This window comes from Moschus berezovskii, chromosome 21 (genome assembly GCF_049115385.1).
Source record: "Moschus berezovskii isolate FMDL1 chromosome 21, NW_MosBer_1.0, whole genome shotgun sequence".
Lineage (NCBI taxonomy): Eukaryota > Metazoa > Chordata > Mammalia > Artiodactyla > Moschidae > Moschus > Moschus berezovskii.
The window spans coordinates 3,021,814-3,044,386 of NC_142480.1; the positions used below are offsets into that span (position 1 = coordinate 3,021,814).

Consider the following 22,573-nt stretch of genomic DNA (forward strand, 5'->3'; position numbering starts at 1 on the left):
AGGCTGAGGCGGGGTCTGGGAGGTGGGCCTCCTCATTCTCGCCCCAAGTCCCTTTCTTCTGCCGCTTGTCAGGCTGATGGGGCCAGGCCGGCTGTGCGGAGCTGCCAAGAGCATCGCAGGACATGAACTGGCAGGGGAGGTGGCCGGAGACCTGCTCACCACACCCCATCCCACAGAGGGCGCAGGGCTTGGGGAGGGGACGCTCACGTTGCAGAGAAGGCCTGAGCGGAGACGGCGGGGCTGCGTCCTCTCGGCACTCCCAGGGTACCAGGCCCACTGATGCCCCCAGGGACCCTGAGCTGGCCAGTGTGGGTGCGAGCTGACCACAGCCCACAACACTCTGTCTGTGAGGTGCGATTAGAGCTCCCAGGCTGGGAGCTGAGGCACACCCTAAACCCTCTCAGTTGAGAATGTCAGCAGTAACAGGGCCTCTGCTTTCCCGTGTCGGGGGGGCCATGAGTTCCTCGGCCCCACTGAGACAGGGGTCTGTGCCCAGCCCTGGAACCCCATCTGTCACTTCTTGGACCAAAAGAAGAACGCAATGTCAGCGTCAAGGAGGCAGGGCTGAGCCTGGTCTGGAGGGGCGGGCAGTCCTGGCTCCTCCTCTCAGAGCGGGCCTGAAGTCTGCGGTGTGGACCTCCAGAGGAGGGAGAGAACGCATGCCCCCGAGGCCCCGCTGCGGTGAGGCAGGGAAGAGCCGTCCATGCTGGACTCTGCCCACGCCCCAGACCCAGACCCCTGAGAGGTAACAGCTGTCAACTGTGGTTGGAAGACATCGACTTTCGGGGCCGTGTGTTGCGGAAAGAACATGGAGAGACAGACGGGAAGGCTGTGCTGGGGGGGGACAGGGAAAGGGAGGGGGCGAGGGCTGGTGCCGACGCAGGAGGAGGGCGGGGAGGAGAGAGGAGGGTGGGGAGGAGGGAGGAGGGCGGGGAGGAGGGGTAACACTCCCCACCCCCACCCCCCCCAGCCCTCTGCTCTCTGTCCTTGGGCTCCCTGACCCCCTGGACTGCTCTGAGCTAACTCAGAACCCCTCGGCCCCTGCCCCACTGCTCATCAGCAGCCTTTCCAGGGCACTGTGGGCCCACAGCACAGGTGTGGGACCGGGCCCCTGCCACCAGGAGAACCAGGCAGACAGTCCTCAGCAGCATGCCCCTGTCCCCTTCCTGGCCTGCCCCTCGCCCACAGGGTCGGCTGGAGCCCATCCTGCTCAAGTGCCTCCCCACCAAGCTCCCTTCCACCCTCTTCATTCTCCTATTAAAGTGACCAACCCAGATAGCATATTAAAAAGCAGAGACATCACTTTGCCGATGAATGTCTGTCTAGTCAAAGCTGTAGTTTTTCCAGCAGTCGTGTACGGATGTGAGAGCTGGACCATGAAGAAGGCTGAGCGCTGGAGAACTGACACGTTCACGCTACGGTTGGAGGAGACTCTTCTCCTTAAATGAAAACCATTACTCCAGGTGTCGCAAGCCACTTATGACACATAGGGAAAACCATTCACTCCACGCGTCTAAGGACGCAGTGGGGATGGCGGCTGCTCCCTGCACCCTGGTCACCACACAGGGGTCCCTCACGGCTTTCCCCATGGCCTCTGGCCTTGGTCAGTTGATCACGGGGCCCAGTACAAGGAGGGTGGCAGGCCGGGTCCTGGGCACCCGCGGGCCGAGAGGAGGAGCCCAGCAGTGCCCCTGCTGTCACTGCTGCCTGCTTCACTTCCCGGCACTTTAAATCCTCCTGCGGCACCTTGACCAGAACAGTGGTGACGGCATCCTGTGGACGTAGGCCCGCCTCTCTCTCGGAGGTTCTGGGTGGGCCCTGCATGCTCAGAGCAGACTTCCATGGTGTCTCCTTCCGAGGGCAGAGGCCCCATGGCTCCTGTGGACACCTGCAAGCTGGGCCTCTGCTTTTCCTCGGTTTATCAAAGCAGGAGTCTGCAGGGTGAGGTGACGTGTCACCAGGCGCTCCTCCCGGTCTCTGCAATCCCAAGCGCCTCCGTGAAGCCCTCCACCCGGCACTGGGACATGTCCTGTGCTCGGCCAGGATCTGGAACGGCGGGCCGTGCCACTGAAGGACGTGGGGGTCCAGCAGGTGACCGGAGGGGAAGGCCCGCCTTGAGGAGCAGACGTGTCCGTGCAGAGTGGTGGTGGTGCTCATGGTCTTCCAGGGCGTCAAGCACCTGGCAGCAGCCGGCCGCCTGACAGGTGAACTCAGCACGCGGGGCCTCTCAGGCTCCCCAGCTGCCTGCGTGAACACATCCTGGAGGTCGAGGTGCCTCTGAATGTCCCTGTTCTCGAAGAACTCGTGCTCCCGTGGGAAACAGAAGGAGCGTGGTCCTGGCCAGGCGGTCCCGCTGCACGGGCAGTGGCTCGGCCATTCCAGGTGCCCCCTCCAGTTGGGCAGGCAGCACATGCATCGCCCGGCATGCCAGCAGCACCACAGCCTATATTGGCCACTGTCCGCGAACCAGCCGGGGCAAGGCTGGAGAAGACTCTTGAGAGTCCCTTGGACTGCAAGGAGATCAAACCAGTCAATTCTAAAGGAAACCAACCCTGAATATTCATTGGAAGGACTGGTGCTGAAGCTGAAGCTCCAATACTTTGGTTGACTCATTTGAAAAGATGCGGAGTTGACTCATTTGAAAAGACCCTGATGCTGGGAAAGACTGAAGGCGGGAGGAGAAGGGGACGACAGAGGATGAGATGGTTGGATGGCATCACCAACTCGATGGACATGAGTTTGAGCAAGCTCCAGGATATGGTGATGGACAGGGAAGCCTGGCGTGCTGCAGTCCATGGGGTTGCCAAGAGTTGGACATAACAACTGAACGACAAAAGTGTCTTCAACGAACAACCGCCACCCTACCTGCACGCCACAGCCAGAACGCCCAGTGAGGCATCTCAAAGGCCGGCCCTCTGGGTGGCTGGTGTGAGCGGCCTGTTGAGAACCAGAACGTGGACAGCCTCTCCAGGGCTCTGAGATTGGAGGTATTCAGACAGACAGAGGTTTGGAAACACATCTGAGGGCAGATGGCAAGAAACAAGATGCGATGAATAACGGCCTCCCAGCTGAATGGAGGACTCAGTGCAGGTCCGACGGGCACGCCGCCCCGGCCTCCAGGAGAAGAGGGGCTCAGCTGGAGGCAGCAGTGGGAAGACAGACGCCTGCCCGGGGAGAGTCCACGAAGCACACCCATCCTGCCCCCTGCCCCGAGAGCTCCCGAACACGGCCCAGCAGAGGCTGCTTCACAAAAGTGCCAATGACCTGACTCCCGCAGTCAAACAGGGCCAGAGTGCCAAGAGGGGCTGAACAGGAGATGGCTGGGAAGACTGCTCTCCCACGAGCTGGCCATCTCAAACTGGGAGGCTCACTCCTGCTGAACCCCAGACCCTCCCGAGGAAGATGAATAAGACCACAGTGGTTTTCAAAGCTTGGAGTCCCCGGGACTCGTGCGTAAACCTTGTGAAACCGGCACCCTTCTGGGCCCGGGGTCAGACCTTCCACATCAGACTCTGGGGCTGGAGCCCAAAAGGGACCTTTCACACAAGCTCTCCAGGTGATGTGGGCTGCAGCCTTCTGTAAAACACCGCTCTGCTCTATGGTGCAGAAGCAGGCAAGGCAATACTACTCACAGTCATCTACACGTCTCAATGCTATCCCTATCAAAAACCCCAGCTAGGGTTCTCAGAGAAAGGAAAAGCTGATCCTAAAATTATGCAATTGCAAGGGACCCTGAACAGCCAAAACAATCTCGGAGAAGAACACAGTTTGGGATTTCCCTGGTAGTCCAGGCAAGAATCTGCCTGGCATTGCAGGGGACAGAGATTCGATCCTGGTTGGGGAACTAGGATCCCACACGGTGTGGGGCAACTAAGGCCGTGTACCAGAGCTACTGAGCCCACACGTGGCACCTAGAGTCTGCACCTCAATGCAAGATCCTGTGTGATGCAACAAAGATGTGCTGCAGTCAAATAGATAAAATTAAGTATTAAAAAAAGAATACGCTTGAAAGCTCAAAACTATTATAAAACCCCAGCGGTTAAACAGTGTGATATTGATGTAAGAAAAGACATGTAAATCAACGGAACAGTACTGAGAATTCAGGAATAAACCCACACAGTCAAGTGATTTTTGACAAGGTTGCTAAGATTATTCAATAAAAACAGCGGTCTTCAACAAATGGTACTATTGACAACTGGACAGCAAACACATGAAAGAATGAGGTTGGAGCCTTACTTCACACTGTATGTAAAAAAAAACCTGAAATGGATCAAAAATAAACGTAAGAGCTAAATCTCCTAAAGGTTTCTTAGGCACCAATAACAAAAAAGATAAACTGAACTTCATCAAAATTTTTGTACATCAAAGAACACCATAAAGAAAGTGAAAAAAACAACAGACGGGGGAAAATATTTCCAAATCATATATCTAAGGGTCTAGTATCCAGAATAAAGAACTTTTAAAATTCAACAACAAAAATAAAACCCAACAACAAAAAGACAAATAACTGAATTTTTTAAAAGGGCAAAGGACGTGAGTGGACTTTTCTTCAAAGACGTACAGATGGCCAACAAAGACATGAAAAGGGGCTGAATGTCATCAGCCACCAGGGATGTGTCAGTGAGATCACAGTGAGGCTTCATTTCACACTCGGTAGGGTAACTAAAAAAGTATTAGGAAGGATGCGGAGAAATGCTGACTCGCACATATGTTGCTGGGGAGGTAAAACAGTGCAGCTGCTGTGGAAGACACTTTGGTGGTTCCTCTAAAGGTTAAACACAGAATTCCCACGGGACCCAGAAATCCCACTCCTAGACACAGTCCTCAAGAATTGGAGCAGATATTCAAACAGAGCTACACCAGTGTTCATGGCAATGTTCTTAGCAATAGCCCCGAAGTGGAAACAACCCAAACATCCACCAACTGATGAGCAGGGGGACAGGGTGTGGTCTCACCCATACGATGGAAGGGCGTTCAGCAACAGAGAGGAAGGAGGTCCTGACACCGATACGACACAGATGGACTCGAGAACAGGATGGTCGGTGCAAGAAGCCGATCGTGAAGGCCACGTGCTGTATGACTCCTTTTACAGAAACATCCAGGAGAGGGAAATGCACACAGAGAGAGGCACATGCGTGCTTGTCAGGGGCTGGGGGGCATCCTTCTGGGACGATGAAGCTGCCCCGATAAGATGTAGTGACAGAAATTACACAATGCTGTGAACGTACCAAATGTCACAGATGGTAAGTCTTACATATGTGTATTTTACCACAATTTTAAAAAAGTAAAAAGCAGACAGGCCTCGGTTGTAACCATGTACCGTTATTATGCAGAATGTCATCAACTGGGGGAGACTGGGGAAAGGTGCACGGGGTCTCTGATTTCTTACAGAGGCCTGTGAGTCTGCAATTACTGCAATAAAAAGTTCAATGAGGAAGAGCAACAGGCAGCGTTAACTTTTGGTTTATTCATATTCAAAACCACAAAAATGAAAAAAGAGAAAAGAAGAATGCTGTTTTATAAAATGGGGTAAATAAGGAATTTAAGATTTAAAAATCATTTGGAAATGCTAAAAAAAAAAAAAAAAACCATGTATAATCTTGGTGTGCTTCCAAAGACTGAGACAGAATGTGTGTGTGTGTTTGTACACGTGTGAGTATGTGCCTGCTCCTTAGTTTTAAGTGCCCTTTAAAGAGCAGCTGCAGGGCGGGTCATGGGGAGGGGCCACGCCCGCTTTCTGGAAGCACCGAGATTACAGCCACCAACATGCTCTGATGTTTACAAATCAAACGGGCTGCTCAGGCCCGTAAACACCTCAAGCTGCTGTCCCATGTTCTCAAAAGGTAAACACTCATCACTAATAATTACCAACAAGTAACACATTTTATTTATTTCGAGTCATCAGTGTTACAGGATAAACCATTACTCTTTCCTAGAATTTATTTTACACACTGAGATCCTGACTAGACACGACGCTGAGGTTAAGGGGTGAAGTTTTCAGTGACAGAGTGTTCCCAAACCAGGACTCCAAAGGTCCTGCCGCTGCGTGCCCCGACTTGGGGCCAGGGGTGACTGCTCTCAGGTGAAGGGATTCATATTAATTGCCAAGTGCAGAGAAAATACTCCTTAGCCTCAATAACATGCACTAGAAGTGTGACGGGTTCTGTGTTCCATGGCATCCAGGTACATAAGTATTTGTCAACCTGGCTCTGAGCTTCTCATCTAGTAGATGTCCCAAGAATTCGGATTATAGCTGCTAAGTTAGTTGTGGTAAGACCACACACTCTGAAGACATACAAATGGCCAAAAAGCATGTGAAAAGATACTCAACACCACTAATTGTGAGAGAAATGCAAATCAAAACTACAGTGCAGTACTACGTCATACCTGTCAGAATGGCCATCATCAGAAAACCTACAAACAATAAAAGCTGGGAGAGAGTGTGGAGAGAAAGGAACCCTCCCACACTGTTAGTGGGAATGTAAACTGGTGTAGGCACGATGGACAACAGTGTGGAGGTTCTTAAAAAAAACTACAACTGGAGCTACACTGTGACCCAGCAATCCCACTCCTAGGCATATACCTGGAGAAAACCATAATTCGAAAGGATGTGTGCACGCCAAAGTTCACTGAAGCACTGCTTTCAGCAGCCAGGACACGGACGCAACCTAGATGTCCACTGACGAGGGAATGGATCAAGACGATGTGGTACACATACACAATGGGATATTGCCCAGCCATAAAATAGAACAAAATAATGCCTTTTGCAGCAACGTGCATGGACCCAGAGACTGTCATCCTGAGTGACGGGAGTCAGACAGAAAGCCACATTCCCTTTGGGGTCGCTTATGTGTGGGGTCTCCAGGAGGGCACAGATGAACTCGGTCACAGTACAGTCACAGGGCAGAAACAAGTCTGCAGCTGCCAAGGACGCGGGAGCGGAGGGGCCACACACGCTGCTGTGCGTAAAACAGGCAGCTAACAGGAACTGCATGCTGTTGAGCACAAGAACTCTGCTCGATGCTCGGTGGCAGCCTAGATGGGAAAAGAACCTAAAGAAAAGAGTGCGTGTATGTACAGCTGGCTCACCTTGCTGTGCAGCTGAAACCAACACAACGCTCCAAGTCAGCCACACTCCAGTGAGAGCCAAAAACAAAACCAGACCGTGCGCGCACAGGCGACTGAAGACAACGCAGAGAGGGAGCGGACGGCCCTGGTCGCCCGCCTCTCCGCTGCTGGCACCGGAAGCACAGACAGGGCTCACCCACAGGTCCTCCACCCTTCGCTCTGCCATCTTCATCAGCGCTGGTCTTCTACCCCGTTTCACGAGACTGCCAGCTCGGGGCTGGCGGCTTCAGGGGCCTCCAAGCCGGCCTCCACCCCACCTGGCTGTGCGACTGGCCGGCACCACAGGCCACGGTCCCTGCCACCTGCAGGTCACCCCTGCCCCTGTGCCCTCCCCAAGCAGCAACCCCTTCTGGCCCCACAGCTGGCTGGGGCCCATGGCTCTGGCGCCCAGCAAACAGGACTTGGCACCCCACCTCTGGACTCCCCTCTGCAAACCTGCTGCTAACACCCTCCCTGCTCGGCAAGGCCCAGCTCACGAGCTGCTGCTTCACGGGCCTCCTGAAGGAGCCGCTGCCCCACCTACCAGCCCGAGGGGACCCGTCCAGGCCCACCCCACAGGGCCTGCCCCAAGGGCCCCCCATGCTCACTCCCCTCAAAGCTGGGGGGACTCAGAATCCATCATGCTTTTTCATTTTCACAGCCCGCAGAGCTCCACACGTGGCTGGTGGCACAGAGCCTCTCCTCAAGAAACCCCCACGTAACTGGCGTCTGGGGGACGGCAAGGCTCGGAACCCCCAGGAGGAGAGGAGCGTCAGCACCGCCTCTTTAGAACACTCTGGCTGGTGTGAGCCAAGGGCTTGCCAAAACCAGCTTGGGGCTGGAAGGGCCCTAGGAGACTGGTTAAGCCCAACTCCCTCACATCTGGGTGAGAAAATGGACAAAAACTCAGGCTGAGAAGTGAGGGTCCTGCCCGTGGCCAGAGCTGAGGCTAGAAATGAGGTGTCCAGGGCTCAGACCAGAGGGCTCTTAACTTTTGGAGCCTTTATCCTAAGGAATGAATACACAAGTGTGCATACACATGCTTCCCTCAGCCAGAATGTGAGCGTGCATGCGTGCCTCGCCACTTCAGTCGTGTCCGACTCTTTGCCACCCCGTGGACTGTAGCCCACCAGCTCCTCCGTCCATGGGATTCTCCATGTGAGAATACTGGAGTGGGTGGCCATGCCCGCCTTCAGGGGGTCTTCCTGACCCAGGGATCCAACCTTTTACACCTCCTGCACTGGCAGGTGGGTTCTTTAGCGCCACCTGGGAAGCCCAGGTATGTGAATAAATCCAGGCGTAAAGAAAAAAGTCAAAAATTCTGCAGCCAGAGTAAATGTTTATCTAGACAAATCACTCTGGGAGTGACTTCACGTGACCTTGGGTAAAGTTCACATGAAGGAACATTTTGGGGACACCAAGATGAATGAACCGGGGAGCCTGCTGAGTACACAGACCCCACTGGGAAAGATGCTTCTGAAGAGAAACCGTGACCCCGCAAGGCGGCCAGTCATGCTCTCCTTCCCCTGCAGGCTCCCCCTCCCTCAGTCCGAATGAACCTCGAGCCCACCTAACATCTGGGAGACATGGTGAACTCTGCCTTTCCTGGAGGATACGGGGTCTGGATTGAGCACCCCAAGGCACCCGCGGGAAGCCCCAGGCTGCCAAGCCTCAGGCACATTCAGCCCCTGGGCATGTGGCTGCCGGCTGCCGCGCTTTCTGAGTTCTGTCTGGTCGCTTCAGTTCTTCCGTGCTTTCCCTGGAGCGGACCCCGCGCCGCCTCTCGTCTACTCTTCATTTCACAGGAGCCTGAACAGCGGACACTGGGGTGAAGAGCCCTTATCTCTGTACAGGACCAGTGGGCTCTCAGCGTGCTACCTGGGGCAGACCCACCCTCCCCTCCTGGGCTCTGCGTCCTCAGCTGGCAGAGGGCAGATGACCCACAGGGCTCCCCTGCTAGGTGTTTGTGCTCCGGGGCTGGGGCATGGTGGTTCTGGCTGCCCTGGGGCCTGCCGGGCAGCCTGGGGTGGGGGTCTTCCACCCGAGGCCCGCAGACCCCGCTCTGCACACTGCCTTGGCTCCTGAGGCAGTTGCATGGGAGCCACTCTGCTGTTAGTGTTAAAAGTGTCTGGCTGAAGTTCAGGATTTTCTCTGGAGGGTGAGCCGCGCTGCTGGAACTGCTGACCCAGCTGGGTGAGGCCACCAGACGCGGGCTCTGGACTGGAGCAAAGTTCCCGGCCTCTTTCTTCCTCTCACTGCTGACGGCAAAGCCAGAGGGTGACGGGTGACTCCTGCCCCGGCACGACCTCGGAATCCAGTAAGACACAGCAGCTGCCAGCTGCTTGGGGACGTGCCAAGGAAAAACACTCAGAAACAGGTTTCCTGGGCAGAGGTCACGTTCCTCTTCAGCCGGGCTGGTGGGGGTGGCCGTGCCAGGGAGCTGGGCCCGCGTGCCAGGTCAGCGTCAGGAAGCCGGCGCTGCTATGCTCCGAGGTCCGCGGGGACTTGATCCCGGGGCTCTGCAGGTGCCCCGAGGGCTTCTCACACTCAGCGGCGGAGCTGAATGCCCCGTGCTGGGGCCTGCTCGCCGGGAGGAGGCCGGGAGGGCCCCCTGGGGGGCACTCGCACACACCTGTTGGCCGGGACAGGGTCCCTGGGCGCTTGGTCTCTGGGTCGACGGGTTGAGGGGTGGTGACGGGACGGCTGCAGGGCCGGGGGGTCTGGCTGGGAGCCACAGCCCCCCAGCAAGAGGAGAGAGGGCAGGGCCAACCCGCCCCGGGGGACGCTAACAGGATAGGATCTGAGGAGATGGAAGCTCAAAACAGCAGGTGTTCAAATGGAGCCACGGCGGGGGGGAATATAACGGCAGTGTCAAAAGGTGTTTTTCCTCAAAATGGCGCTGTGCTGGTCAATGGCGTGAGCCTCCATTCTTGGAGGTCTTATCCCCGCCCTCGCAGGCAGCACCGCCGAGGGCATCAGACGACCGCGTGTGTGTGCTCAGAGGAGCCAAGGAAGGGGCGCAGGAGGGGCGCGCCCTCAGAGGGGCCCCGGCTCCATACGTGGGGGAAAGGGCCCGCGACGCCCTGGTGCTCAGCATGGGGCGGGGATGCCAGCGCCGAAGCGCTGTGACGCCCACAGCCTCCCGGGCAGTGATCACCCCATCCTCCCCTCTCACAGGAGCGTGGGGAGCCCAGGGGTGATGACGCGAGCAGAGCTCGGCCACACAGTGCACGGGGCTGGGAGGCAGTGGACGAGCAGGAAGGGGCTCAGGAGCCGAGCGAAGCCCCCCCCGCCCCCAGCAAACTACACGGCCCGACCGCCACGGAGAGACCACCGTCAGCACGCCTCACGCACGCTCACCCGCCACCCCACCCAGTACACAAGACCACCATCGTCTGAGGAAGCTCTGTGTGGAGAGGACACAGGAGAGACAGGAAGCAGAGCCTAAGGGACATGGGGTCCCAGCCTGGGAAGAAACTTCAGAACATCCTCGGGGGGCCTCCCTGGGGGCGCAGTGGATCAGAGTCCACCTGTCCACGCAGGGGACACGGGTTTGATTCCTCGTCTGGGAACATTCCACGTGCTGCAGAACCACTAAGCCCGGGAGCTGCCAGTACGGCGCCTGCGCTCTGGAACCCGGGGGAGCTGCGAGTACGGCGCCTGCGCTCTGGAACCCGGGGGCTGCGAGTACGGCGCCTGCGCTCTGGAACCCCGGGGAGCTGCGAGTACGGCGCCTGCGCTCTGGAACCCGGGGGCTGCGAGAACAGAGCCCGCACTCGAGGGCTCCTCACTCTGCAACGAGAAGCCCCCGAAATCAGAAGCGTGTGCACCACAGGGCAGAGGGTAGCCCCCACTCACCCCAACGAGAGAAAGCCCTAGGACAGCAATAAAGGTCTGTGCTATGCTCAGTCACTTCAGTCGTGTCTGACTCTGAGACCCCATGGACTGTAGCCCGCCAGGCTCCTCTGTCCATGGGATTCTCCAGGCAAGAATACTGGAGTGGGTTGCCACGACCTCCTCCAGGGGATCTTCTTATCTCTATGTCTTCTGCACTGGCAGGCGGTTTCTTTACCATTGGCGCCACCTGGAAAACCCCAACAAAGATCTAGCAGAATCAAAAAATCAAAGAAAGTTTAAACATCCTTGAGGGTAAGAGAAGACTCAACAACTGTGAAACAGCAACAGGAGTGTCCAGAAATTAAAATATAATCACAGAGGGAATTTTCCGGTGGCCCAGGGGTTAAGAGTCAGTGCTTTCACTGCCAAGGGCCTGGTTTAACCCCTGGTTGGGGAACTAAGATCCACAAGTCACACAGAGTGTGGAGAAAAAAAAAGTATATACAAACATATTTTAATATTTACATACGTATATTGTATACATAAATATTTTAACAGAAATAACCCCTGGAGTCCGCCGTGAACTCTCCAGGCTGACAATCGAGTTCCCGGAACCTGAGCCAGAGGCCCTTGCCAGGCTCCTCGGGCACCCCGTGTTTCTCCTGCCTCCTCCCCTGCAGAGGGGCTCACTGGGCAAGACTTAGGACTCAGTGCCGAGAAGAACGAGAGACTGATGTCTCAACAGGCTCGGACAGTGCCCCGCAGAGGGACTGCAGGATGAAGAAGAAAATGGGATAAAAGTGTGAGAGAAAGAAACTAGCAGAGAAGAGGTAAGAAAAGCAGCGCCCTGGCACAAAGGCAAGACGCCGAGGAAGGGCGCCTGCGGGGTCGGGGGAATGGGGTGGGGTGGGAGGGGTCGGGCAGAGGTCCGGAGGGGACGCCAGCACGAGCCAGCACGGGAACAGGACATGTCCCAGAACAAAGGCCACGAGCTCCAGGCTGGAAGGCTTCCTGGCACAAAGACTCAGACAGACTCCCCCAAGCACACACTTCTCTCTGCTCCCAGGACACTGGGAACAAGGAGATCTTACAAACTTCCTGGGAGAAAACGCAGGTCAAATAGCAAGTATCAAGCATCAGAATGCCTTCAGACATCTCGACAGCAATACTGGACGCCAGGAGATGATGGAAGAAAACCTACAGATTCTAAAGGAAAACTATTTTCAACCCAGATTGCTAAACTCAAGACAAGGTCAAGGATGAATGTGAGCAAAGACTTTCAGACATGCGATGTCTCCAGAAGTTACCTCCACAAACCCTTCTCAGGAACCGACCAGAGGAGAACCGCCACCACAGCAGCGACAGGAAGAGGAAAACACAGGATCCAGGAGAGAAGAAACCCCACACACCAGCAAGACAAAGCGTGGCCCCAGGAGGGCAGAGCGGCAGGCCAGACTGCAGCTGGCCAGGGTGTCCAGGGAGACAATAAAGTCTGACACCGTTTCCCCATCTATTTCCCAAGAAGTGATGGGACCAGATGCCATGATCTTAGGTTTCTGAATGTTGAGCTTTTCAAGCCAACCTTTTCACTCTCTTTCACTTTCATCAAGAGGCCTTTGAGTTCCTCTTCACTTTCTGCCATAAGGGTAGTGTCATCTGCCTATCTGAGGTTATTGATATTTCTCCGGCAATCTTGATTCCAGCTTGTGCTTCTTCCAGCCAGCGTTCCTCATGATGTACTCTGCACATAAGTTAAATAAGCAGGGTGACAACATACAACCTTGACGTACTCCTTTTCCTGGGCGTACGGAGGGGAAACAGACTCAGCTGGCAGGGAGACGTTGAGGCTGAATACGTAAACCATATAGAAAACCAGATAGAAAAACAAGACAACGCTCAAGCCCAAGGAAAACAGAGTCATACAGATAAGAAAGTGGGGTGCAGTTCACTGCCAGCTCAGCTCTGAAGAGTGTGCGCCCCATCACAGCACCGCAGTACTGGGAGGAGGTAGGTGGGGAGGCAGGGTGGATGGTTAGGGCGAGAGGCACCCCCCGCTTCCAGCAGGAGTCAAATGAAGACCCCCAGAGCTAGAAGGACGGAGACACAGATTCCTACGAAGCTATTTAGGGAGACGAAGCCAAGAGACAGTCGTTCTCTGGAGCGGGGACTGTGGTGGGACACGAGGTGCTGGTGGCCCACTGAGCAGACCCAGCTGGCCAGTGAGCTGTCCTGACCTGTGTGCCCCCAGCACTGCCCCCTGCGGCTGAGGAGGAAAGGCCACCTGCCTCACCCTCCCGCGCGCCTGTCCCAGGCACCTGCTTGTAGACAGCTGGGGTGGCATCCGGCAGTTTGCGCACACACGCCACGCTGCCTGGGCGAGCCTTGGTGGGTCAGCCACAGAGCTGGCAGGGGCACACGGGGGTGGCCGGCCTTGTCACCGGGAGAAGCCTGGGCCCCAGCACAGATGGGCTTCTGTGACCAGACATTCGGGGTCCGGGTAGCCACCCCGCCTCCCCCCAGCACAGTGTTCTCACAGATGTGCCCTCCGGATCCAGGGGATCAGGCCAAAGAGTCTGGTGGCTCTGCAGGACGTCTTCACCCAGAGCCTTCGTGCCAGCTACCCGGGACACGAGCTGCCCCTGGTCTGCCCCTGGAGTCTGCTGAGGACTCTCCAGACCAACAGTCAAGTTCCCCGGAATCTGACCAGAGGCCCTTGGGCTCCTCGGGCACCCTGTGTTTCTCCTGCGTCCTCCTCTGCAGAGCCTCTTGCTGGGCAAGACTCAGGACTCACCGCCGAGAAGAACAAGAAACTGATGTCTCAACAGGCTCGGACAGTGCCCAGCTACGAACCGTCCCTAGCATCAAACCATCCTACCCAACACACTATGGAGCAGCGCCTTTCCCTGCTCAGAAACACTGGCCAGACCAACTGCTTGCTGCTTACCGGTAATGCACCCCGGCTCTGCGAGTTCAAGGCCGATTTTGTCCACAGAAGCCGCAGCTGGCAACCCTCAGTGACCTGGGTTTCCTTCCTGGCTGGGACCCTGGCCTATCCCCGCTCTGTCTGTGGTCTCTTATCACTTCCCTCCCTCAGAGGCGGCCTCCCTCCTCCTGCCCCCTTCAACACCCAGCATAGCTCAGTGCACTGTTCTGCATTCATTTAAACATTTTTACTGTTTGATACAAGTGGTTTTTTTTGGCTGTGCCCCATGGCTCCTGGCATCTTAGTTCCCCGACCAGGAACTGCACCCACGGCCCCTGCAGTGGAAACATGGTGTCCTAACCACTCATAATTAGTATAACTGCAGACTCTTCACAAGAGTGGAGTGGGCACCACCCGGCTTCACTCCCCACATGCGGTCTCTAAACTGAACACTGTCATAAACAGCAGCACAAGAGCTTTGGGACATTTCTGAAAATTATTTTCCAAGGTGGACTCTCGTTAGTAGACGATTCAGTTAGGAACTAAGGACTTACTCCATAAGTAGTTAAGTTCACTGCAAGATGTTCACAGAGCAGAAATAAATTACAGGCAGGAGCGCGTTCGGCCGCGAAAGCACTATGGAGCTGTCACTGCTGCCTCCACTTTGCTGGATGTCTTTATGGATGGTTTCGATGTACACGTCTTTTTTTTTTACACAAAAATAGAACCATCAGACAGACTTGGTAACTGACATTTTTATTCAACAGTGTGCTGTGAGCATTTCTCCGTGGGAAGCAAGATTCCTCCTCGCTACCCGTGTCCGGCCGAACCCGCCTCAGCCCTCACGGCAAACCCCTGGCCACGTCCTCAAGGAGCAGAGGCCTCCGAGACACCAGGCATGGAACTCACATTTTCCTCTCTTACTCTTTTGTAATTATCTTGGGCCAAGCTGAGGCTTTGTGGCCGTGCAGGTTTTCTCTAGTGGTGGTGGCTCCTCAGACTGAGGAGTGTAGGCTCTAGCCTCCCCAGCTCTGGAGCACAGACTCAGCAGCTGTGGCACATGGGCTCAGCTCCCCTGAAGCACGTGGGACCTTCTCGGACCAGGGACTGAACCTGTGTCTCCTGCATTGGCAGGCGGATTCTTAACCACTGAGCCATGAGGGAAGCCCTTCTCTTTCTCTTATTAAAAACCAGGGACTGTCAGATGTGACTGTGTCCCAAGCTTGGCACGCGGAGCTCCGAGCTGCCCATCCCAGGACGCCGTGTGGCGTTCCTGTGCGATGTTGCTCACTGCGCTGTGTGGAGGGATTTCGCCCACAGTGCCCCAGGTGCAATGAGAGGCATCTGGTTTAATTGCCCCAAGGCCTTGTACTTTGATGTCCAGAGGGAACATGAGTCTTCAGAACACCCCAAGACTGTTGGAAGCAGGCACCAGGCTGGACCTGCAGAGCTTGGCTTTGGGGTGTGGGTGCCACCTCCTCCTGCCATACTGTCCCCGCCTGAGTGACCTACGCCAGCCATGCGGGGGGGATGGTGGTGGAGCTGCATCCAGGGATGCCCACGCGCCCTGGCTGGTAGTAGAGAGGACCACCGCTTTCCCTGTGAGGTCGCAGCTGGGCAGGGTCCCCTCTCAATCGAACGCCTCTCCGAAGCAAGTCTTACTGCCCTGAGCTGTGAACTTCTCTGAGATATGGTTGTGTAAAGGAGCATCAACTTATGTCACCACCGGCACCGCCTGTGAGCATGACATTCTCATGGGATTACCTGTTACCATGCTTGCATGTTTGTTTTTTTTAGTTGTTGTTCATATAGCTAAAAATACCTACAGCCGTTGAATTTAAAGTAAGTTTTTGCCATTTGCCAGTCACATGAGTCTTGATTTTGCTGGTCTCTCTCTTTTCCAGACAAAGCTGTAATCCACACCAAGTAAACGACCCCAGAGACTGGCTGGAGCCACCCACCTTGGGAGGCCTGGACACTGGGTGTGTTAGGGAGGAGCAGGGACTAACCAGAGGTGGGGCAGGGAGCACAGGAGGGCAGGGAAGATCCTCTGAAGGCAGTGGTGGGCCAGTGCAGGCGGGGGCTCACGGTGCCCACAGTGCTGTGAAGTCACACCATCAGCTGCGCTACTCTAGAGGTACCGCTACTATGGACAGAAAACGCTCCCACCAAAGCAGCAAGCTCCAAAGAAACGATGCTTAACACAACTATAAATATTTTTTCCAAATCCTTCCAAATGTTAGCAAGTCTGAAAACTGAGTCATTTGTTTTGAGTACTTGGTTAAAACTTCACCCCGAAACTACTACAGGAGGGAGGTGTTACCACAGAGAACAGGACACAGAAATAGAGAAACTGCTGCTGATTTCAGAAGATCCCTGCGGCTTCACTGCTCTGTGCCCTTGAGAGTCTGTTATGGCCTCCACAGACTTTAGCTGTACACACATCCCACCTGGAGACCAGGACGCTCACGCCCAGGAGTAAATAAAACAGAGCAGAAAGAGGCCGATTATGATCAAAAACACGGAAACACCATTTACATTCTAATCTCTGCATCTAACCAAACCATCCCAACCTTCTAAACCATTTCACAAGGCCCCGGACCATTCCCCCGCCGCCGCTGGACCAGCCTTCTCAGGAACTCCTGCGACTGGAAGATTAATCTGAAATTCAGTTTAAAGTCAGGCTCTGTCCTAAAGCCCCGCCTGGGGGGCCGCCAGCAGAGCCTGTGGCACACTGCCTGGACTCAGCACTCCACTGCGGCTCCTGCGGTCAGTAGGCGGCCCAGGCCTTGGTTCTCAGCAGAGCGTGGAAGAGCAGAGCAAAAAGCCTGTGCAAGCGTAAAGCCTGGCTTTCCCCACAGGAATCAGTTCTGTAGCTAAAGCTCACTGTGCACCTCTCCTACGGCACACTGAAAGCTGCTGGATAAGAGAATGTGGTCCATTCAACAGAAGCGCCTGAAACAGTTACTGCTGAACAGTCCACTGAGCAGTCACTATCTTACTCAGAGCACAGCTCTGAGGCCCTTCCATTTGAATTTGTTCTATTTTGCCATTTTCTTGGGCGAAACTTTGATCAACCCACAGTCAATAGTTAGTTATAGTTAAAGTGAAAGTAGCTCAGTTGTGTCTGACTCATTGCGACCCCATGGACTATACAGTCCATGGAATTCTCTGGGCCAGAACACTGGAGTGGGTAGCCTTTCCTTTCTCCAGGGGATTTTCCCAACCCAGAGATCGAACCCAGGTCTCCCACACTGCAGGCGGATTCTTTACCAGCTAAGCCACAAGGAAAGCCCAAGAATACTGGAGTGGGTAGCCTATCCCGTCTCCAGCGGATCTTCCTGACCCAGGAATCAAAACAGGGTCTCCTGCATCGCAGGCGGATTCTTTACCAACTGAGCTCTCAGGGAAGCCCACAGACAATAAAGCACTCTAGGTAAAGCTTACGTCCCTCAATTTTAGCTTTGCTTCCTAGAGGTTCTTCCAAAATCTAGATGCTGAAAGAAGAGGAGCTCATGGTTTCACGTCATCCTTGATGACACCAAAAGTATGAGCAACTGAAGGAAAACGGAGGGAAGATGGCCTCCATCAGAATAAAAAAATTCCGTGCGCCTTAAAAGACACCATAAAGAAACTGAAGCAACAACCAAGAGAGTGGGAGAAAAGCCTCGTAAATCGTAATTCTCACAAGGGTCTGGGACACAGCTGAGCGAGTGGGTGTGCGCACGTGAGATGCACACATCCAGAAGATATGAAAAAGCCCTACAACTCAGTAATAAAAAGACAAATAACCCAATTAAAAAATGAGCAAAGTATCTGAATTGTTAGTTCCCCAAATAAGATACATAAAGCACACAAGATGCTCACTGGCCCTTCGGGAAATGCAAACCAAAACCGCGAGGACGTGGGGATGCGATGGATAGCACTGTGACCGCAGTCAACAACACCGCACCGCAGGCCTGTAAGGCGCCGGGAGGGCGGGCCCAAAGTTCTCCTCACAAGGAGAAAACTGTGCATCATGACAGGGGTTTACTAGCCTTACTGTGGCGATTACTTGCAATATATATATAAACATCAAATCATATTTTACCTGTGAAACTAATACAATGCTACACATCAATCATATCTAAATTAAAAAAAAACTCAACTGAATTATAACAAAAAGTGCCAATTTGGATCAGATCAGCTTTCCTTTCTGTATAGGACTGTTCTAATACAAATTAGAACATTCAGTAACCCTCATAATATAAAAATTAGCTTTTCCTGTTTCAATGAACTTTTTACCCTGCTTTTTAAAGAAAACCACCATGAAATATTGTTTTACACCTGCTAAGACAGTCTTTTTAAAATGGGCAAAAAAAAATTTTTTTCAGTAAGGGTATAAAGAAATCAGAACCCTCATACATTGCTGGTAGAATGTAAAATGGTGCAGCCAGTGTGGAAAACAGTCTGGCAGTTCCTGAAAAAGTTAAACATACAATCACCATGTGACCCCACAATTCCACTTAAAGTTACAGACCCAACAGAACTGAAAACACAAGTCCGTATAATTTTGCACAAGAATGTTCACGGCAGCATTATCCACAGCAGCCAGAAAGTGGGAACAACCCAAACATCCATCAGCTGACATATGGGTAAACAAAACATGGCAAATCCACACAACGGACTACTGAGAGTGAAGGTCGCTCAGCTGTGTCCGACGTGAACGATACAGTCCAAGGAATTCTCCAGGCCGGAACACTGGAGTGGGGAGCCTTTCCCTTCTCCAGGGGGTCTTCCCAACGCTGGGATGGAACCCAGGTCTCCCTCACTGCAGGCGGATTCTGTAGCAGCTGAGCGCCCAGGAAGCCCTGGGGGAATGGGATGGAAGACCGTCGGGTCATTAAAGGGATGAAGCGCAGCGCTGCACCGTGGCTGGACGCTGAGAAGACGACACTGAGCGGAAGGTGGCGGACAGAAACGCCACCGGTCACGTGACCCATTCACACGGAGCAGCAGAATCAGAACAGGCAAGTGCACAGAAACCAAAGGAGCCGGGCGGCTGCCAGGGCCGCGGGGCGAGGGTTCTGAGAGGAAAGCGGAGTGGCTACCGGTGGGCCAGGGGTTTCTTTCCAGGTGAAAAAGTTCTAGACTGGAGAGCAGGGATGGTTGCAAAGCTTTGCAAATAGACTAAGAAGCACTGAGCTGTATACCGAAACGGATGAATGGTAACCCTTTAAGATAAAGCTGCTGGGAGGCGGCAATGACCACCAAAGCAGTCAGGCAACAGGAGGGCGCCGGCTTGGCTAAGGGGAGTCTGACGAGAGCAGCCACCCACCAGCAGAGCACCCACAGCCGGCCGGCCACGCCCCTCCTCTGCGCTGCGTGGACTGCAGCTGTCAGCCAGCACTGGGTGCAGAGGAAGACGGGGCTGGTGTTCACACAGCACCTTCCAACTCAGACACGATTCCACTCACTCTCGCCAGGACCTGTGAGAGGAAGAGCCACGTGGAGCCTCCCTGTGGCCGTGACCACTGACCAGTGGCCTGAAAGAACTCGGCACCTGACTCTGACTGCAGAGGCTTCCAGCACACGTCCCCTGTCTCCTGGGCAGGACAGGCGGTCCTCAGACTCGCACCTTGACCTCTGTTGCTGCATCCCTGGGGGTTTAGATGCCTAAAATGTAGGCAGTCACCGACACAGGCATCCACCCCGACACTTGACTCCTTATCTCCATTTACGCATTTCTGTTCAACGAACCACTCCTGCCGCCGCTGCAGGTGATGACTTCATTTTTTTTTCCCCAACAAAGTCACAAAATGGGGACTAGAAAGCATTGGAGTAAATAACTCATTAAATCACAGCCTTCCATGGAAAAGTTTTAGTAGAAGTACACTTAGCATAGTCACCAGGGCCACTAGGTATTTAACAGTAACGAAAGAGTGCACGAAAATCAGACTTCAGCTTTTGATTTGAGTGGCAGAACAGTCAAAAGCAAAACATTCAGGATACATGGTAAACTAAAATATGGCAGGGGTTGAGGATGGGATGGGATGCATAAGAAAAATAATTTCTGGGGACTCCTGGGGCTCCAGTGGCTAAGAATCCCCCTTGCAAAGCAGGGAACGTGGGTTCAATCCCTGGTTGGGGAACTAAGATCCCACATGCCTCAGAGCAACTAAGCATGTGCACCACAATTAGAGAGTCTCTGCGCCACAGTGAGAGACCTCAGTGACAGCTAGAGTCCGCGCCACAGTGAGAGACCTCAGTGACAGCTAGAGTCCGCGCCACAGTGAGAGACCTCAGTGACAGCTAGAGTCCGCGCCACAGTGAGAGACCTCAGTGACAGCTAGAGTCCGCGCCACAGTGAGAGACCTCAGTGACAGCTAGAGTCCGCGCCACAGTGAGAGACCTCAGTGACAGCTAGAGTCCGCGCCACAGTGAGAGACCTCAGTGACAGCTAGAGTCCGCGCCACAGTGAGAGACCTCAGTGACAACTAGAGTCCGCGCCACAGTGAGAGACCTCAGTGACAGCTAGAGTCCGCGCCACAGTGAGAGACCTCAGTGACAGCTAGAGTCCGCGCCACAGTGAGAGACCTCAGTGACAGCTAGAGTCCGCGCCACAGTGAGAGACCTCAGTGACAGCTAGAGTCCGCGCCACAGTGAGAGACCTCAGTGACAGCTAGAGTCCGCGCCACAGTGAGAGACCTCAGTGACAGCTAGAGTCCGCGCCACAGTGAGAGACCTCAGTGACAGCTAGAGTCCGCGCCACAGTGAGAGACCTCAGTGACAGCTAGAGTCCGCGCCACAGTGAGAGACCTCAGTGACAGCTAGAGTCCGCGCCACAGTGAGAGACCTCAGTGACAGCTAGAGTCCGCGCCACAGTGAGAGACCTCAGTGACAGCTAGAGTCCGCGCCACAGTGAGAGACCTCAGTGACAGCTAGAGTCCGCGCCACAGTGAGAGACCTCAGTGACAGCTAGAGTCCGCGCCACAGTGAGAGACCTCAGTGACAGCTAGAGTCCGCGCCACAGTGAGAGACCTCAGTGACAGCTAGAGTCCGCGCCACAGTGAGAGACCTCAGTGACAGCTAGAGTCCGCGCCACAGTGAGAGACCTCAGTGACAGCTAGAGTCCGCGCCACAGTGAGAGACCTCAGTGACAGCTAGAGTCCGCGCCACAGTGAGAGACCTCAGTGACAGCTAGAGTCCGCGCCACAGTGAGAGACCTCAGTGACAGCTAGAGTCCGCGCCACAGTGAGAGACCTCAGTGACAGCTAGAGTCCGCGCCACAGTGAGAGACCTCAGTGACAGCTAGAGTCCGCGCCACAGTGAGAGACCTCAGTGACAGCTAGAGTCCGCGCCACAGTGAGAGACCTCAGTGACAGCTAGAGTCCGCGCCACAGTGAGAGACCTCAGTGACAGCTAGAGTCCGCGCCACAGTGAGAGACCTCAGTGACAGCTAGAGTCCGCGCCACAGTGAGAGACCTCAGTGACAGCTAGAGTCCGCGCCACAGTGAGAGACCTCAGTGACAACTAGAGTCCGCGCCACAGTGAGAGACCTCAGTGACAACTAGAGTCCGCGCCACAGTGAGAGACCTCAGTGACAACTAGAGTCCGCGCCACAGTGAGAGACCTCAGTGACAACTAGAGTCCGCGCCACAGTGAGAGACCTCAGTGACAACTAGAGTCCGCGCCACAGTGAGAGACCTCAGTGACAACTAGAGTCCGCGCCACAGTGAGAGACCTCGTGGGACGCACAACTTAAGACCTGATGCAGCAAATAAATAAAATATTTTTAAAAGGAAAAACAATTCTTCAACAAAATAGAAAAGGCACTCACAAAATAATGATAATAGGCTCTCTCATCACAAGATCTTTATAGGACTTTTACTCTCTTTCTTTTGGATATTATTTGCTTTAAAAAAAAATTATGCTCACTTTTTAAAAAGTTAGAAACAAAACATTTTTGAGAAAGAAAAAGCAGCCCTGGCTCAGATAATCGTGAACCTGTTCAGCTCTGAACTCCACAAATACCAGACTCCGAGCTGTAACGCCAGGGGATGAGCGTATGCCGACCCCAGGCACACTCAGCCCGCGGCGCCTGGACACGCACCTCCGCCCTGTTTGCTGGGAGACCCTTGCTGGCAGGTGCAGTCACCTCCCCAGCTCAGCACCTGACCGGCCAACTGGGGAGCTGGGATCAGGTAACCTCTGCTCACCTGGACAGGCGGCTCAATCGCTATCCAGGCCGGGAGCATCAGACTGGGGTTCAGCGGCTGGGTGCCAACGCGGAAGTAAATGCCACCCCTGGAATCACAGGCCCAGACGTGCTGGTTTCCACAGGAGGGAGACCTCCCGTAAACAGAGAGAAGGTCGTGCCGCCACCCTGTGAGATCACCTCGTGAAGCTAGAAGTTTCGCGCCACAGTGAGAGACCTCAGTGACAGCTAGAGTCCGCGCCACAGTGAGAGACCTCAGTGACAGCTAGAGTCCGCGCCACAGTGAGAGACCTCAGTGACAGCTAGAGTCCGCGCCACAGTGAGAGACCTCAGTGACAGCTAGAGTCCGCGCCACAGTGAGAGACCTCAGTGACAGCTAGAGTCCGCGCCACAGTGAGAGACCTCAGTGACAGCTAGAGTCCGCGCCACAGTGAGAGACCTCAGTGACAGCTAGAGTCCGCGCCACAGTGAGAGACCTCAGTGACAGCTAGAGTCCGCGCCACAGTGAG

The 22,573-nt window shown here is 54.5% G+C and overlaps 1 protein-coding gene and 1 pseudogene across 1 annotated transcript in view; both read right to left on the reverse strand.

Annotated features, from left to right (window-relative positions):
* Nucleotides 1–22,573, reverse strand: part of TECPR2 (tectonin beta-propeller repeat containing 2) — a 106,182-nt gene that overhangs the window by 4,908 nt on the left and 78,701 nt on the right. The window lies entirely within an intron of this gene.
* On the reverse strand, nucleotides 1,504–20,176 carry LOC129550674 (zinc finger protein 511 pseudogene; annotated as a pseudogene).